A 19,840-nucleotide genomic window follows, 5' to 3' on the forward strand; every position below is an offset into this window, starting at 1 on the left:
GAATGTATTTTGCGTGTGAGAAGGACATGAATTATGGGGTCCCAAGCACAATGCTATGACTAAATTGTGCCCCCTCAAAATTCGTATGTTGCAACTCTAACCCCTAATATGATAGTATTTGGAGATGGGCCTTTGGGAAATAATTAGGGGCCTAATAAGAGGAGAAACCAGAGGGACTTCCCTGGTGGCGCAGTGGTTAAGAATCCACCTGCCAATGCAGGGGAGACGGGTTCAAGTCCTGGTCCGGGAAGATCCCACATGCCATGGAGCAACTAAGCCCATGCACCACAACTACTGAGCCTGCGCTCTAGAGCCTGTGAGCCACAACTACTGAGCCTACGAGCCACAACTACTGAAGCCTGCACACCTAGAGCCCATGCTCTGCAACAAGAGAAGCCACCACAATCAGAAGCCCACACACCGCAATGAAGAGTAGCCTCTGTTTGCTGCAACTAGAGAAAGCCCGCATGCAGCAACGAACACCCAACACAGCCATAAATAAATAAATAAACAAACAAATAACTAACTAACTAAATAAATAAAGTTTATTTTTTAAAAAGGGTGGGTGGAGGGAGAAACCAGAGAGCTTGCTTCCTGTTTCTCTCTCCCTCTAACATGTGAGGACACAGTGAAAAGGTGACAACCTACAAACCAGGAACAAAACGTTCACCTGGAAACTGAACTGCTTGGCACCTTAATCTTGGACCTTCAGCCTCCAGAGCTGTGAGAAATAAGTTCCTGTTGTTTAAGCCACACAATCTGTGATATTTTGTTAGGACAGCCTGAGCTAATACATGCCTCTTTCATAAAGCATAATATCCCAGGTTGAAATGAGCAGTCTGAATTTCTTGAGAACACAGAGAGTGTCTCAGTATTTATACACACACACATACACATATACACACTTACACACACACACACCCCTAGCATGTAACAGCATGACTGGCATCCATGAAGTGCTTTATAAAAGTTTGCTGACTCCACTGGAAAGTAGGCAGAGAGGGAACCTACCTCAACACAATAAAGGCCATATATGACAAACCCACAGCTATCACTATACACATGGTGAAAAGCTGAAAGCATTTCCTCTAAGATCAGGAACAAGACAAGGATGCCCACTCTCATCACTTTTATTTAACATAGTTTTGGAAGTCCTAGCCATAGCAATCAGAGATGAAAAAGAAATAAAAGGAATCCAAATTGGAAAAGAAGAAGTAAAACTGTCACTGTTTGCAGATGACATGATACTATACATAGAAAATCCTAAAGACACCACCAAAAAACTACTAGAGCTCATGAATGCATTTAGTAAAGTTGCAGGATAAAAAATGAACATACAGAAATCTGCTGCATTTCCATACATTAACAACAAAAGATCAGAAAGAGAAAGTAAGGAAACAACCCCATTTACCATTGCATCAAAAAGAATAAAATACCTAGAAATAAACCTACCTAAGGAGGCGAAAGACCTTTACTCCGAAAACTGTAAGATACTGATGAAAGAAATTGAAGATGACACAACAGATGGAAAGATATATTGTGTTCTTGGATTGGAAGAATCAATATTGTTAAAATGACTGTACTACCCAAGGCAATCTATGGATTCAATGCAATCCCTATCAAATTACCAATGGCATTTTTCACAGAACTAGAACAAAAAATTTTCTTTTAATTTGCGTGGAAACACAAAAGACCCCGAATAGCCAAAGCAATATTGAGAAAGAAAAACAGAACTGGAGGAACCAGGCTCCCTGACTTCAGACTATACTACAAAGCTACAGTAATCAAAACAGTATGATACTGGCTCAAAAAGAGATCTATAGACCAACTGAACAGGATAGAGAGACCAGAAATAAACCCACGCACCTGTGGTCAATTAATCTACAACAAAGGAGGCAAGGATAGACAATGGAAAAAAGAGAGTCTCTTCAATAAAGGGTGCTGGGAAAACTAGACAGCTACATGTAAAAGAATAAAATTAGAACACTTCCTAACACCACACACAAAAATAAACTCAAAATGGATTAAAAACCTAAATGTAAGACCAGATACTATAAAACTCCTACAGGAAAACATACGTAGAACACTCTCTAACATAAATCACAGCAAGATCTTTTTAGATCTGTCTCCTAGAGTAACGGAAATAAAAACAAACAAAAAGTGGTACCTAATTAAACTTAAAAGCTTTTTCACAGCAAAGGAAACCATAAACAAAACGAAAAGACAACCTACAGACTGGGAGAAAATATTTGCAAACAATGCGACCAACAAGAGATTAATTTCCAAAATATACAAACAGCTCATACAGCTCAATATCAAAAAAACAAACAACTCAATCAAAAAATGGGCAGATGACCTAGACATTTCTCCAAAGAAGACATACAGATGGCCAACAAGCACGAGAAAAAATGCTCAGCATTGCTAATTGAGAAATGAATATCAAAACCACAATGAGGTACCGCCTCACACCAGTCAAAATGGCCATCATCAAAAAGTCTACAAATAATAAATGCTGGAGAGGGTGTGGAGTAAAAGGAACCCTTCTGCACTGTTGGTGGGAATGTAAATTGGTGCAGCCACTATGGAGAACAGTAGGGAGGATCCTTAAAAAATTAAAAATAGAGTTGCCATATGATCCTGCAATCCCATTCCTGGGCATATATTCAGAGAAAACTATAATATGAAAAGATACATGCGGGACTTCCCTGGTGGTCCACTGGTTAAGAATCTGCCTTCCAATGCAGAGTAGGTGGGTTCGATCCCTGCTTGGGGAGCTAAGATCCCACATGCTGTGGGGCAACTAAGCCTGCGCACCTCAACTACTGAGCCTGCATGCCACAACTAGAGAGAAGCCTGTGTGCTGCAACGAAGAGCCTGCCCACTGCAACTAGAGATCCTGTGTGCCACAACTAAGACCCAACACAGCCAAAATAAATAAATAAATAAATGAAAAGATACATGCACCGTAATATTCGTAGCAGCACTATTTACAATAGCCAAGACATGGAAGCAACCTAAATGTCCATCAACAGATGAATGGTAAGAAAAATGTGGTATATATATATATATATATATATATATATATATATATATATATATACATACACACACAATGGAATACTACTCAGCCATAAAAAAGAATGAAATAATGCCATTTGCAGCAACATGGATGGACCTAGAGATTATCATACTAAGTGAAGTAAGCAAGACAGAGAAAGATAAATATCATATGATATCGTTTATCTGTGGAATCTAAAAAAAAAAGATACAAATGAACTTATTTACAAAACAGAAACAGACCCACAGACATAGAAGACAAACTTACGGTTACCAAAGGGGAAAGGAGGAAGGAGGGATAAATTAGGAGGCTGGGATTAACACATACACACTACTATATATAAAATAGATAGGACTTCCCTGGTGGCACAATGGTTAAGAATCTGCCTGCCAATGCAGGAGACACGGGGTCCATCCCTGTTCCGGGAAGATCCCACATGCCACGGAGCAACTAAGCCTGTGTGCCACAACTACTGAGCCTGCACTCTAGAGCCCATGTGCCGCAACTACTGAAGCCCAAGCACCTAGAGCCCGTGCTCCGCAACAAGAGTAGCCCCTGCTCGCCACAACTAGAGAAAGCCGACGCACAGCAACGAAGACCCAATGCAGCCCAAAATTAATTAACTAATTACTTTAAAAAATGAATAAAAAACCCAACAAGAACCTACTGTATAGCACAGGGAACTATACTCATTATTTTGTAATAACCTATAAGGGAAAAATATACATATGTATATGTAAATAAATGAATCACTGTGCTATACACCTGAAACTAACATGACATAAATCAACTATACTTCAATAAATTTTTTTTAAAAAAGTTTGCTGAACTAAACAAAATTTGGTCAGTGTTCATTTAAATGTTGTTTTTCCTCATACACTTCACACGCCCAAACACACACACACACAAACTGAGCACTAAACTCAGCCAGGCACCCAGCAGATAAACATGTGCTGAAATGGTGAACGTTTGCTGGACATATCCTCTATTTTCTCTTCCCTGGGCTGAAAAATGTCTGTTCCTTTAGCCTTAAATACCATATTTCATTTTTCTGGTGAATTCATTTTTTAAGTCTTACTACTTTATTTTCACAACAACCACAACATTACTATTCCCGTCTACCATGAAAGGAAACAGGGGTTTCAAAGGTTAAGTAAGTTGCCGGAGGCCGCAAAGACTGGTGGGTCTAGCTCGCTGGTCCCTACGCCTACTTGAATCTTGTCCTGCTACGGCAGGGCTTCTACTGGCGGGAGGCCACTATCTCCCCACCCCCACCAATCCAGCCACTGGCCCGCCAACAGTGGTCTCCATGTAATTTAGAAACTTTTACATCTGCAGTGTTATACTTAGAAAAATAGAATGTCAAAGCTTTAAGAACTCTTATCTTTCATTGTGAATGCCACTGCCCTCCTGACCCCCATCCTCCCTGCCTTGGTTACCAGCCTTCCCAGTCCTCAAGTCTTACTACCCTTCTTTAGCCCCTGTGCTAGTCACCCCTGGGCCACAGTCACCACATTCCGGTAGAGAAAATCCTGAAGGTGATAGTGAATGAAAAAGGTAAGTAGTATCAAAAGAAGCATCCCCCAAAATCTGCAGAGAGCAATTACTTTCTCCCTGATGAAACGGCAAAGGCCAGCAAATTTTTGGAATTCATAGAAAGGACAGAATAAGAAATGGGCATCCCATACCAAAAAAAAAATTGTGTGTGTGTGTGTGTGTACACATAAAGTTTCACATAAAACTTTACTATAAGAGACCTCAGACCATCTAGGCCAGAGGTTCTTACAACAGGCCCGAAGGGAGGGGGTCCAGGAGCTCCCAGGACTCCCTGAAATTCCATGCATGAGTCAGTCAGTCCAGCATATCAACCATGTAAAGTGGCTGACTCTCTTCATTCACATCTACTTCAGACAGAAAGTTAGATGCCCAGGAGTGATGGGTATCTGGGAACAAAGGCAAGCCACGTTTGGGAAACACAGAGCTGGGCAGCTCCTGCTGGGTGCCTCTGGGCCCGGAGCCCTCAGGGCAGCACTGTGTGAGCGGGGCTCTCTGCGCTGGGCGCAGGCAAAGGGCGCACGTGGGACATAGCTCTGCCCCCTCCACCATATTAATCCCGATACCTGGCGGCTCCACTGGAACAAAGATGCAGATTCCTTGTTCATTATTTAATTCCACACCCTCAGTCCCCTCTGACCTCATCACATTTGCTGCCACTCAAATAGTGTCGCAACAATCCGCTGAGATAGGCGGAGAAAGTAGATTTACAGAAAATGAGATTTCCGATTGAACCAGTGCATACACACATCTTGCACATGCTGTCAAATTATTCCACCCTTTTATACACAAACAGCTCCAACTTTATTCTATTACATCTCTAGGGGATATACTAGAATGATCTAGGGTGAAAAAAGGAAATTTAGGATATATAAGCTTACTAATATATTCTCAACGAAACTTTAAGAACAGAGAGAATTACAATACTCTTCAAAATGAAAGTGAAGTTTTCAAATAATTTTTTAAATGAACTAATAGGAAGGGAAAATTTACGGACTCAAAGTTATACTTGAAAAACTCCTGGCAAATAGATGATCAAGGATGCCTGATTAAATAAAGCACACATTTTATACAGACAATTACCACTTTATGAATGGGTATATTCCAAAAGTTTATTCATGAATTCTTGGTTCAGAATACAGAATGCACTTTCTCACAGAAGATGGGTAACACACAACAGTTGGTGTTTCCATTTTAGCCCACAACAGCCTCTCGTAAAAAGTATATACAATATGTATATTGCTGACAGTACTGTGGAATCTAACCACCATACATGTCGTGGATTAAAGACAGTCTCAGATTCCTTGACACTCCTCTCATCAAGAGGTAGGCTCTATGTCCCCTCTGCTTAATCTGGGAGTACTCTGTGGGTTCTTCGATTAACAGAACACAGCAAGAGTAATGCTACACTGGGACTTCCCTTGGTGGTGCAGTGGATAAGACTCCGCGCTCCCAATGCAGGGGGCCCGGGTTTGATCCCTGGTCGGGAACTAGATCCCACAGGCATGCCACAACTAAGGAGCCTGCCTGCCGCAACTAAGAAGCCCACGTGCTACAACTAAGGAGCCTGCCTGCCGCAACTAAGACCCAGCACAACCAAATAAATAAATATTAAAGAAAAAGAGAGTAATGATACACCGATTTGTCAAATAAATATTAAAGAAAAAGAAAGAGTAATGCTACACCGATTTGTCATCCTCACTTACTCTCCTAGAGCAATCACTCTAGGAGTCTTCAGCTGACATGTAAGAAGTCCAACCACCCGAGCAGAGAGGCCACACGATGAGGCCCTGACACTACGTGGAAAGTGAGGAACCACTAAGCCTGGCCTTCCAACCATCCAAGCATGTGAGTATAGCCATTTTGGACCCTCCAGACCAGACCAGAGGGCAGATAAATACCAGTGAGTGCCCTCAGTTAATGCCACATAGAGCAGAAGAATCATCCAGCTGAGCCCTGCCTGAACAACCCACAGAACCATACTATCTAATAACAAATTACTGTTTTAGGTCACAGACGCTTAGGATGGTTTGTTACTCAGCATTCATTATCTGGAACAATCTGTGGCTTTTTCAGGAAATGAAAGAAGCTCCAGCACTGGCATCAGGAATAGAACCCCTTCCTCCATTTTCCACTGGTGGACACAGAGTTATGGTGGTGATGTCAGCCAGGATTTTCCTAGGTATTAGCCATCGGGGCAGCCTCATGTAAGAAAGCAAGGAGGGGGCCTCCCTGGTGGCGCAAGTGGTTGAGAGTCCGCCTGCCGATGCAGGGGATACGGGTTCGTGCCCCGGTCTGGGAGGATCCCATATGCCGCGGAGCGGCTGGGCCCGTGAGCCATGGCCGCTGAGCCTGCGCGTCCGGAGCCTGCGCGTCCGGAGCCTGTGCTCCGCAACGGGGGAGGCCACAACAGTGAGAGGCCCGCATACCGCAAAAAAAAAAAAAAAAAAAAAAAAAAAAAAAAAAAGAAAGCAAGGAGGTATGTGGTATGATCATCACTGAAGAGTTGTCCTGTCTGCTTCAAAACCCTCCTAGAATTTTCTATACACTACTGAGGACAGGTTTCAAAATTCTGAAGAAACACAATGTACAGTCAAAATGCAGTTGGTACCTTGATACCAAAGCCAGACAAAGATACAAGAAAGGAAAACTAAAGACCAATATCCCATATGAACATAGATGCAAAAATTCTCAACAAAATATCAAACCAAATCCAACAACACATTAAAAGGACTCTGCACCATGATGAAGTGAGATATATTCCAGGAAAGCAAGGGAGGTTCAACATACAAAAATCAATTAATGAAACACACCACATTAATAGAAGGAGGAAAAAAACACATGATCCTATCAATAGACACACAGAAAGCATTTGACAAAATTCAACAACCTTTCATCACAAAACAATCAGTAAACTAGGAATTTAAGGGAACTTCCTTAACATGACAAAGGTCATTTATTTTTTTAAAGCCACACATAACTTCATAATCACACTGGAAAGCTTTCCCCTAAGATTAGGAACAAGACAAAGATGTCTGCTTTCACCACTGCTATTCAACACTGCAGTAGAAGTCCTAGCCAGAGCAATTAAGCAAGAAAAAGAAATAAAAGGCACCAACATTGGAAAGAAAGAAACATACTATCACTATTTGCCAATGACATGGTTCTATATATAGAAAATCCCATGGAAAACTAATAGAGGTAATAACTAAATTCAGCAAGATCGCAGGGTATATGATCAACACACAAGAATCAATTGTGTTTTTATACACCAGCAATGAACAATTCAAAAAGAAAATTAAGGAAACAATTCCATTTATAATAGCATCCAAAAGAATAAAATACCTAGGCATAAATTTAACCAAGGAGGTAAAAAATTTATATACTGAACCTAAAAAATCTAGCTGAAAGAAATTAAAGGTGTTGGACTTCCCTGGCGGCACAGCGGTTAAGAATCCGCCTGCCAATGCAGGGGACACGGGTTCGAGCCCTGGTCTGGGAAGATCCCACATGCCGCAGAGCAACTAAACCCATGTGCCACAACTACTGAGTCTGCGCTCTAGAGCCCGTGAGCCGCAACTGCTGAGCCTGTGAACCACAACTACTGAAGCCCACATGCCTACAGCCCATGCTCCACAACAAGAGAAGCCACTGCAATGTGAAGCCCACACACCACAATGAAGAGCAGCCCCCACTCGCTGAAACTAGAGAAAGCCCACGTGCAGCAATGAAGACCCAACGCAACCAAAAATTAATTAATTTGTTTATTTAAAAAAAGAAATTAAAGGTGTAAATAAATAGAAAGACATCCCATAGTCATGAATTGGAAGACTCAGTACTACATGGCAATTCCCCAAAGCAGATTCAATGCAATCCCTGTCAAAATTCCAATGACCTTTTTACAGAAAGAGAAAAATTGATCCTCAAATTAACATGGAGCTACAAGAGGTGCCAAGTAGCCAAAGCAATACTGAAAAAAAAAATAAAGTTGGAAGACTCACACTTCTCAAACTTACTATGTCAAAACTTTCTACAAAGCTATGATAATCAAAACAGTGTGCTACTGGCAGAAGGACAGGCATATAGACCAATGGAATAGAACTGAGAGTCCAGAAATAAATTCAAACACCCACGGCTAATTTATTTCCAACAAAGGTGCCAATACCATCCAACGGGGAAAGAAGAGTCTCTTCAACCAATGGTACTGGGACAAATGAATAATCAAATGCAAAAGAATGAAGTGGGACTCCTACCTCATTCCAAATACAAAAATTAACTCAAAATGGACCAAAGATCTAAATGTAAGAGCTGAAACTATAAATTATAGGGGTAAATCTTCATGACCTTGGATTTGGCAATGGATTCTCAGGTTTGATACCAAAAGCACAAGGAACAAAAACAACAAAATTATATAAAAACTTTTGTGCATCAAAGGACACTATCAAGAATGTGAAAAAACAACCTACAGAATGGGAAAAAATATTTGTCAGTCATATATCTATTAAGGGTTTAATACCCAAAATATATAGGGAACTCTTACAACTCAACAAACACGCCAAAAAAAAAAAAAAAAAAGACAAACAACCCAACTAAAACATGGGCAAAGGACTTGAAGGGACATTGTTCCAAAAAAGATGTACAATGAAAAGATGTTCAATATCACTGGTCGGTCGCTAAGGAAAGACCAAACGACAATGAGATACCATTTTATATCCATTAAAATAGCTTTAATCAAGACAAAACAAAACAAAATAAATGTTGGCAAAGATGTGCAGAAATTGGAACCCTCGTACATTGCAGGTGGGAACAAGTTAGACACAGAATGACCATATGACCCAGCAATTCCACTCCTAGGTATATCACCCAAGAGAAATGAAAACACTGTGTCTACATACAAACTTGTAAACATTATTCATAATAGCCAAAAGGTAAAAACGATCCAAATGTCCAACAGTGGATGAATGGATAAATAGTGATATATACAAACAATGGAATATTATTCGGCCACAAAAAGGAACAAACTACTGATACATGCTACCACTTGGATGTACCTCAAAAACATTATGCTAAGTGAAAGAAGCTAGACACAAAAGGTCACGGACTGTATGATCCCTTTTATATGATATACTCAGAACAAGCAAATCTATAGCAACAAAATGCAGATTAGAGATTATCAGATTAGAAGAAAGGGGGGGTGGGGAATGATTACTTAATGGGTCCAGATTTTTGTACAGGGTGATGAAAACGTTTTGAAGCTAGAGCGAGCTGGCGGTTGCACGGAATTATGACTACACTACACACCACTGGACCATATGCTTTAAAACAGTTAACTGAACGTTATGTGAAGTTTGCCTCAACAAAAGAAAATCTGGTTGGACTGCAGTTTACTGACGGATTGATTCATACAAATATTTGAGTATCTAACATACTCCAGGCACTCTCCTGGTAACCGGGTTAAGGTGTTGAAAAAAAATTTTCTGCTATGAATTAAGAAAGCAAGGTTAAGAGACTAGAGAGTGACAGCATGGGCTATTCCAACTAGGGTGTTCAGGGAAAACCTCCTAGAAGAGGTGATATTTGAACAGAGATTGGAATGAATTTAAGAATATTATTCTGCTAAATAATGGGAAAAAATGTACTAAAATGTAATTTTTAATTTATCAAAAACCATATTTAAAATTTGTTTTTCTAAAAAAGTGAGGGCCTATCTATAGACACTTATTCCTTTTTTTGCAAATACACAGTGATTTTTCGTTTCCAGATATTTTATTCTTTGTTACAAATAATTTCTTGACAGCCCAATAATGTGCTTCTTCTACCCTTACTTGTCCTCCAGGGCCAGGCCACGCTCCCAAGAGAGCCCATCATTCACTTGGCTAACAAGGCACGTTCTCCCTTTAGGGAATTGCTCAGGAAAGGAAAGAGGGAAAGGAATGACCACTCATGCTATGCTACGTTCTCACATTCACTCACATTCTCACTTTCGGTCCTCACAACTACCTTTTCATAGAGGAGAAAAGGATAAGGAACTTGCCATCATAGTTATAGCTAAAGGAAGGACCAGAATTCAAATCGGGTCTGACTTCAGACCCATACTCCTTTCATACATAAACTCCTCTAAGATGGCCTAAGTACATCTTAAGCCAGACTGTGAAAATACGATGAAGTGACCCTGTCCTTAAGAAGCTCGTCATCTCAACACTAGAGACCCACCCAAGATGCAGCAGAACATCACTCAACCTGGAGAAGGCAGGGCAGGCTTCTCCAGAAACTTGAGGCCCTTGCTCTCTCTCCCATGCCACTGCCTTGACCCCAAAAGGTCTAACCGGGTGTAAGAACAAAGAAAACCTCTATCACTCTAGGAACCTGACCTTGAGGCCTCAGTGTCCAGCTGTGCCCCCTTACTCACAGCCCTCCCTGGAGCAGGTACAGATGGCTATGAAACAAGCCCTCTCACCTCAGTCCAGCCATCACGACCCTTCCTGGTTCCGTGTTCAAAACTTTACAGTGGTTCTAGCAGAAGAGCCATGTAAAATCTTCTCCAAAATAGCCAGTGACATCACTTCCCTGCTAATTGTGGAGGAAGCTTCACTGTCTTTAACTCGTATTCCCATAAGCAATCCGCAGTTATAATTAAATTCCAGATGAATGGGTGGAAAGCTGCCTATGCTGGCTGTAACCAGCTCTCTACAGAGTGACCAGGCCTCCGGGACTTGTTCACCACTAACGAGCTAATATTTGTAAAACCCTGTAAAAATATAATGACTAAGTTCTATCATTATTACTAGACTACCGGTTTAAATGTAAAGTAAGAGAGAGAAAGGGGAAAGAAAACACATTAGAAAATCAAGTTTGGGACCTTTCCTCGGCGAGAACCACAGGGTAAAGAACGCCTTAACTGAACTTATTAAACGATGTGGAATGAAGTGTTGCTGCTCTAAGAAAACTCAAAACAGAGAGAAGAAATGGAGTACCACCTGGAAAAGGAAGTCGATACAGGCAAAACAGATGTTGGAGGAAAGGAAAGGCCTCATGAAAAATACACGCTGGGGCTTCCCTGCTGGCGCAGTGGTTGGGAGTCCACCTGCCGATGCAGAGGACGCAGGTTCGGGCCCCGGTCCGGGAGGGTCCCACGTGCCGCGGAGCGGCTGGGCCTGTGAGCCGTGGCTGCTAAGCCTGTGCGTCCGGAGCCTGTGCTCCGTGGCAGGAGGGGCCGCAGTGTGAGAGGCCCGCGTACCGCAAAAAAAAAAAAAAAATATATATATATATATATATATATATATGCTGGAAAAATACACAGTGTCTTTTAAAAAGCACTATATAGCAGCAAAACTAAAACATCTAGAATCTGAAAGCAAAACTAAAAAGTCTAGAATAAAAACAAAATCTAAAACTGGATTGTAGTTCAGCTTAAACTGACCACAGAGCACAGTGATGAAAACACGAACTCTATAATAGAGTCCAACAGGCCCGATGCTCTTCCTTTTCCTCATCTGTAAAATGGGGATGATTCTTCCCCCAAATGTTAGGCTGGCACCAAGGCGGTACCCCAAGGCAGCCAGTTCCCTTCTCCGGAGCCCTGTCCCCTGAACGGCAGCCACAGGGAGCCTCTGCAGGTTCTCAGGCCCTCGGACACACTCCTTCCTTCTGCTCACGCTCACCCTCCCTTGGAAAACACCTCCGCGCTCCCAGCGCCTCTGCCCTACCATCATGGCGCCCACCACACCGTGCTGTAACCAAATAGTTCTTCGGGCTTACTCATCTCACAGAAGCTCCTTGAGGGTAGTGATCATACAGCATCTTACTTTACTTTTTAGCTTTGGCAACTAGCATAGCTCCTGGGTAAGTTCTCAAAAAAATGTGTGTTGATTAAATAATTTTCAATTATCCCAAGTTGGAATTAGAGGCCAAGCAGCTTCCCTGGGGCCAATCTTGGAAAAATGAAGACTGCAAGGGGAAAAAAAAAACCCCAAAAAACACTACTCTGGGTGAACAGTCCCTGCTTTGCCAGATAATGATCTGACTTGGGAGAGTTACGCCAACACTCTGAGCGTCAGCTGCCTCCCATATAAAAGGAGGGAACTCAACTAGAAAATCTCTACAGTCCACACCGAGAGCTGACACGTTATGTTTATATTCTAAGATCTTAACGCTCTTACTCCATTACATCTCAACCCTCTATTACTATGGAAATTGACATCAGTAGAAGGCTTTCTTGTCCATTTCATTCATAAGAAGCAAGTCTGCACATGGTGGATTTTACAGATGGATAAACCAACTCAGAGAGGCCCAGCAGCCTGCCCAGGGTTGTTCTGCTCGTGTGTACTGGGACTGGGACTGGGATTCAGATCTTTAAAGCTGGTGCCTTCCACCATGCCCACACTTCTCAAGTGACGGGGTGGACAGCCCCAAGGACACATGGAAGGAATGCCAGGGGACCCCACACAGATCCTAGGGAAGCCAAGGATGAACACAATGCATCTTTTGGAGAATCGAATGTACTCAAAAACTGGGGGGGACATATTACTCAGTACAATGTAAAAGTCCTATTCAATTTTAAGATAAAACTTTAATGGGCTTAGACTCCTATCAAGGGTTTGAGACATACTGTACTAAAACCTTGCCATGCCCTTTCTCACACAGAAAAGCCTTCTGAAACCAAAACACTTAATTTACCCTATAATAACATTTCAAACAGCAGGCTATGCACCCAGGAAAGTTAAAATGTCAAATGAAGCCAGGAAAGTTAAAATGTCAGATGAAGCCTCCCATCTTACAAGCCCCCAACGCAACAAACCAGGGAGCTAAGCACCATCAGAACAGGGCGTGGGGGGTGGGGGGAGAGGAAGCAAGTCGAGGGAGGGCAGCTCCAGGGCACACCCACCTGCAGACACGTATGCCAAACCACATGGGGCCACTGTGTGGGCATCTGACACACCCCTCTTCCTTCCCAAACTTGCAGATTCTGAACACAAACATTGATGGAGCGTCAGTCCACCACGTGCCAGGCCCTGGGGGGGAGTGGGGGTCTGACCAGCACCTCATCCCCTCAAGTGGACGCAGGCCTCCTCCTGGACATTAGCCTTCCAGGGTACAAAGTTAGTCTCTGAAAACCTTCACTATAATTACGACTCCCGGAAGCGAATGTTTTAGTATTTTGATACTACTGTTGTCCTAAAGATGACATTATCCCAATCAGTTAGTCAATTTAGCTTTTCTCTCCACTTAAAGAAACGAAATTTCCAACAAATATGCTTTTGGGTTTTGCCATAGAATCAGTGTTTTAATTGGAAAGGAAATCAGGATATCAGAACAGCAGGCATGATATCTTTCTTGGTAGAATGGCCTCATAAAAGTTACCAAATAACCTCCATTAAGAAAACATGGAGTCGGGAATTCCCTGGCGGTCCAGTGGTTAGGGCTCTGCGCTTTCACTGCCTAGGGCCCAGGGTTCAATTCCTGGTCAGGGAACTAAGATCCCACAAGCCTCGTGTCGAGGCCAAAAAAAAAAAAAAAAAAAAAAATGGAGTCAAAAACCAGCATGGAGCAAATGCTAGGAAAAAGTAAACCATGAAATGAAATTACAGGGCACTTTTTAATTTCTTGTGAATTTAAGAGATTTAGGTCATTTCAGCATGGATGACACAGCAGTAGATCTGGGGGGAAGGGGCTTTCTAACATTTACACCCCTCCCCTCGCCACCACCTTTTGATACTTTCTACCTACAATGAGAAACATCAGGGACAGCAAAGTGCTGCCGCGCAGGTTGGGGCCCACTGCTACCATAGACCAGGCCCATCGTGGGGCAGACCGCCCGACCCGCTTGAGCCCCTGGTCACAAAGGGCCTGGCGGGCGCCAGAGGACAGCACGGGAAACATCACAACCGGAAACCCACTGAGCAGTAGCATCAGCAGGACCATATCTACTGGCCAGAAGCAACAGGACTGCACACTGTCAGCTGCCATGCTACCAAAACAAAGCCAGGAGGGGAGAAATCCTCTTCCTGCCATTCTCAGGGCCCCGCACGAGGCCGCAGATGGGCCCATGGCACCTGCCTTCCCAACACTGGGTCTCAACGCCCACTTCCCAGAAGCCTTCCCTGGCTACCCCAGCCAGCCAGGAGCTGTCCTTCCCTTTTCTGAACTTCCACCACACTTCCAGTCCTCTGCACAAGCCACTAATGCACTTTAGCCGACACTGTATGCCTTTTCTAGCTTCTTCCTAGTGGGTCTTCACTCTCAGGCTGAGCAGCCAGCTCCCTGAGGGCAGGGTGGTGAAATCTTCATCTTTCCTCACCCTCCCTGGCACAGGCTTCAGTCCTGGTGCTACCTCAGTCAAATACCCACTGGTTTCTGGCATCTCCTTCACCATGCACAGGGGCCAAGATGCCCCGGACTTCTGCAGACCATGCCCTCAAAGGCAGGTCAGTATCTCCCTCAACTGAGCACGATAACTAGAACACTATGGGAACTCAAGGCACATTCACTGAACATCAAATTAAATGAGAAAAAGACTCCCAAATCCCAGTTAACGATCTACTTATCTCAAAGAATACAGAATTCAGCAAGAGATTCCCACCTGATTTCCAGAGTTGACAGAAACCAACAGTCACCTGCATTTATGACATCTCACCACCTGCCAGCCTCACCCCAACGAGTCTGCATAGGGAGACAAGCAATTCTGGCCCCCAAAAGGTTTTGATGCTTAATGACAAAAAATCTCACCTTCTCCTTCCTCGACCGGTCAGTCCCCCACCCCTCACAAGGTGCAGAATAGTGCTGTGCAGACCACAGTTAGTAAAGGCCCTCCAAAATGGGAAAGCCATTTTGTATTTTTTAGTTAATTATGAATAATAGATATTCCACAAGCACATATGATGTTTTCTGTTTTAAACTGCATTGTCTTCTACCTCCATGAGCTCCTCTGGACCCAAAACCTGCTGCTATGGCACAAGACGCCCCATCCCCATTCACCTCTCTCTACTGCCCTCCTGCCCGCAGGCATCCGGCCCTCTCTCACACTAGCTTCGTTCCTTCTGGCCAGAACTAGTCTAAGCACCATCTCCACATTTAGGCCTCGGCTGCCTCTCCCTGGTCGTCTTCCAAATCCACTGGCCTCACCTCCTTTCTCACTTGGAAGCTCTCTTCCCAGTTTCTCTCTGTATCTGAAGTCAATATTATGACTCTCCTTCCCCAGCAAAAAAGAATAATAATAATAATTTTTCTTCCTCTATAAACATTTGTAAAGAAGCATGTGGCGGGGGGGGGGGGGGGTGTCCTGATTCCATGGAACTGATGCAGAAGTCTTGGCCATAAGAGGTCTCCTCTGCTAAGTTAATAATTCTTAAATTGACCATTACAAGGAAACTCAGCTATTGCATAACATTTGATAGGATAGATCACTTGCTGTCTGGAGAGTCTTGCTCTACAAAGATTTGAAAATAGAGATGGGCAAATTTAACGCAATTTCCTTTGTTTGCTTGCGCTAGCCTAGACTTGCAACACCACAGTGACAGTTTTTCTTGAAGTACAGCTTTAACATCATAAAAAAGGACTTTAAGAGCGTGATAAATCATTCTCATCCTTCAGCTTACTAGCACATCTATCCTGACACCGCCCCCCCACCCCACCCCAAGGCCCTTCTCGCTTTGCACAGTGAACAATTAAAGGGGTTCTAGCAGGGCTGTTTACAGAATCAAAATCCCAAACACAGGGGAAAACAGCAAGAAGCAGCTCAGATGTTTCAGTTAAACGAAGGAGTCTCTTCAAGGCACGGACAAGAGTAGGAATATTTTGATGGTATTAACAGAAACAACTGGCCGCTGATACTGCCTGTTTCCAGTGGAATGTCTTTACACCCTTCTTTACAAGGAGTGAGGCCATCTTATTAATTCCAAAATTAATGGATGGCATCCAAGGAAAATAATTGGTCTTCTTCCCCTCACAGAAAAATTCACATGAATGTCTTAAAAAAAAAAAAAAGCTGGAATTCTCCCTGCCAGCTCTCTGCTTTCCTGGCTTCTGCATTGTGACAGCTGGAACAGATGGCGTCTGGATGAGACACCTTACATCTTAAACCTCATCCCTGATAAGGTCTGATTTTAACTAGTGATGTGGGAATCCCAGGTCTGTCAGGGTTTCTGTCCTGAGTACCTACTCACCAGATTTCCAGTCTCATGTATTTTACAGTTTTCACACTGATAAGGCTTATTTTTGTTTTGGCCAAAGAATTTTTCATGTTGGACTAATTCTCAGTATACATATTGTCACCACACGGTGAAAACACAAGTATTTCCTTTCATTTGAAAAATGAACATACACTGTTCTGCCAGACATCCTACATATGATGCAGTCTTTTAAACAGGCCATTTTCAAAGATGTGAAAGGAGAAGATTTTAGCACCAACTGATGGTCCACCTGGTCATTTCTTTAGGTAAGGATTTTATAGACATATACAAGATTACAGAACACAACATTTCCAAAAGCTTCACCAGCAAACGCTAGGGGAAAAAAAAAAATTATGGCTCCTCCTCAGTTGTATGCTGTGAATGTAAATTAAGAAGCAGCGACAACGCTACTCAATACAGCCTTTATGACTCCACAAAAATAAATGAATAAATAACACACACACACACACACACACACACACACACACACACACACACACACTCCCCATCTCATTCTGAAAACTGATTCACGGCTTAATACGAAAAACATGAAATAAAATTGCTTCCTTCAGACAGGAATAAAGACGCAGACGTAGAGAATGGACTTGAGGACACGGGGAGGGGGAAGGGTAAGCTGGGACGAAGTGAGAGAGTGGCATGGACATATACACACTACCACATGTAAAACAGATAGCTAGTGGGAAGCAGCCGCATAGCACAGGGAGATCAGCTCGGTGCTTTGTGACCACCTAGAGGGGTGGGATAGGGAGGGTGGGAGGGAGACGCAAGAGGGAGGGGATATGGGGACATATGTATACGTATAGCTGATTCACTTTGTTATAAAGCAGAAACACAACAATGTAAAGCAATTATACTCCAATACACATGTTAAAAAAATTGCTTCCTTCAAATGGACAATTATATGAAGGCTTCTTAAATTTCAAAGCACGTCCACAACACACCATCCATTTCCATTTTGCTGCTATGTTTTCAAGTGAAAGGTAAAGAATTTTTTTCCACACGGAATTCTTTCTAAAGGCCTATATATTAAATAGATGTCCCCAACGGGGTGACAGTGAAAACGTGGCAAAGTGTGCAGGAGCAATTAACCAAAGGCGGAATGTGTGCATTTCGCCCCAAACTGGATCCCAGTACTCGCCTGCCTCCGAGGCCACTGCAGCTCTCCGATTATGAATCAGAGGTTCATCTGCAGAGGAATGACTCAGTATAAACTTTTAAATAATGGCTTAAAAAAAAAAAAAACCTAAGCCAGCCCAGAGTGAACACGTTCGGCTATGTAGACACCCGAATCGGTCCGCTCCTAACCCCGCAACACACAGCCTCGCAGGAGATGCTGATTTCTCGTCACCCCGAGGGGGGGGGGTCACGTTTCCAAGAGGCCTCGGCGCCCCGTTTCCTGAAAAGCTGCGGGAGCCCCGGCCCGCGGGCCCGGCCGGGCCGGAGGACAAAGTTTCCCGAAGTTGAGGCGTCCGGGGGGCGGGCGGGCCCGGGCTGCGGCTGGGGCGAGGCGGCGCCGTACCGGGCACTCGCCGCCGGGCGCCGGGCCTGCGCTGCCCCGGCCCCGCGCCGACCGGCCCCGGGCCCGCCCGTCGCCGAGGGCGCGGGATGGAGCCGCCGGGGATGGAGCCGCCCGCCGCCCGCCACCCGCCGGGCCCCTTACCCGCGTCCGCGCCGCTCGGCCGGCTCAGGGGCGCTGGGCGCGTCCTCCGCCGCGGTCCGCAGCGTCCTGCTCCCCGGGCAGCCCCATGTCGGGGGGCGGGGAAGGGCCGGCGGCCGCCGCCGCCGCCGGCTGGAAAGTCCCTGCTGGGCTGCAACCCGGCTCGCGCACGCGGCGGCCGCGCCGCGCCGCGCTCCCTCGCCCTCACGCTCCCTCTCTCAGGCACTTCCTCTCGCGCGCTGGAAATCCCCGCCGGCCGCTGGAGCGCGCCCCGGCGCGCGCCCGCCCCGCCCCCGCCGCCAGGCCCCGCGCGCGCGCGCGCGTGGGAGCTGCGGGAGCCCGCGAGCGCGGCCGGCCCCACGGGCCGCGGCCCCGCGCGCCCCCGCCCGGCCCGCGCGCCCCCGCCGCCCGTTGCTAAGCCCTCCCGCCCGGCGCCAGTCGGCCGGCCTTAGCAACGGCGCCACGGCGCGGGCGGGGGCGGCCTCCGGCGCCCCCAGCGCCTGCCCGCCGCCGCGCGCCCTCCCGCCCCCCGGCTCCTCGCGGCCCTCACCCCGGGCCTCCACCCCTTTCCGGGTCGAAAAGCCACGCGAGCCTCGTGGGGGTCCGAAAGGTGCAGGTCCCCTCGCAGTCGGGAGCGATGGCGTCACCCGGTTCAGCAGGGCAGCCACTCTCGGTCACACGCACACGGACACACATTCAACACACAGTCTCACACAACTACTCACAGACACAGGCTCAGACACACTCAGCCAGCATGCGTTCTTACACACTGTCCCTCACACTCAAGACACACATGCTCACAAGACATGCATACTCTCACAGACACATGTTCACACGCCCTCGGAGACACACTTGGTCACAGACACGATCACGTGCTCTCACACTTGTACATGCATTCACACACCCATGCTCCCTCACACCCATGCACACGGCACACTCTCACACTTACACACTCGCTCCTACACTCGTTCCCTGTCATCCGCACGAGCAGGTGGTGGAGCTGAAGGAGACTCGAGACATCTGGGCCCTGATCTCCTTCACTAAGCGGGGAGCTGTCTCAACGTTGGTGTGGTTGGCATTTCCTTGCTCCCTGGGGTCCTCCCACACCCAGGAAGTTGTGTCTTGGTCAAGTGCGAAGAGTGTGGCCAGTTTGCCATAAGCTGGCCTGGGGCCCCAGGACAGAGATCCTGCTGCTCCGTGCACCCTCTCCTCCCTGGACCCCACACCTTCAGGGGCGTGTGCAGCCTCCAGAGCCAGGGCACTCACTTCTCCAGGGGCCTCGGCCCTCTGCCCCCCAAATCATGAAGGATTCCCCATGGTCCTCTAAGACGGTGTCCAGTCCGGCTGGGCCTGGCAAGATGGGGCGCAATGGACGGCCTGTCT

The 19,840-nt window shown here is 45.3% G+C and overlaps 1 protein-coding gene across 3 annotated transcripts in view; it reads right to left on the reverse strand.

Moving 5' to 3' along the window:
• TRAF3 (TNF receptor associated factor 3) overlaps positions 1-18,714 on the reverse strand; it is a 125,907-nt gene extending 107,193 nt beyond the window's left edge. For all 3 annotated transcript variants that reach the window (XM_060095595.1, XM_060095592.1, XM_060095594.1), the window contains exon 1: positions 18,461-18,714. The gene's annotated coding sequence lies outside the window, so the exon portion shown is untranslated. The remainder of the gene's footprint in view (positions 1-18,460) is intronic.
• Between the last annotated feature and the right edge of the window lie 1,126 nt (positions 18,715-19,840).

Source organism: Mesoplodon densirostris, chromosome 4 (genome assembly GCF_025265405.1).
Source record: "Mesoplodon densirostris isolate mMesDen1 chromosome 4, mMesDen1 primary haplotype, whole genome shotgun sequence".
Classification (NCBI taxonomy): domain Eukaryota; kingdom Metazoa; phylum Chordata; class Mammalia; order Artiodactyla; family Ziphiidae; genus Mesoplodon; species Mesoplodon densirostris.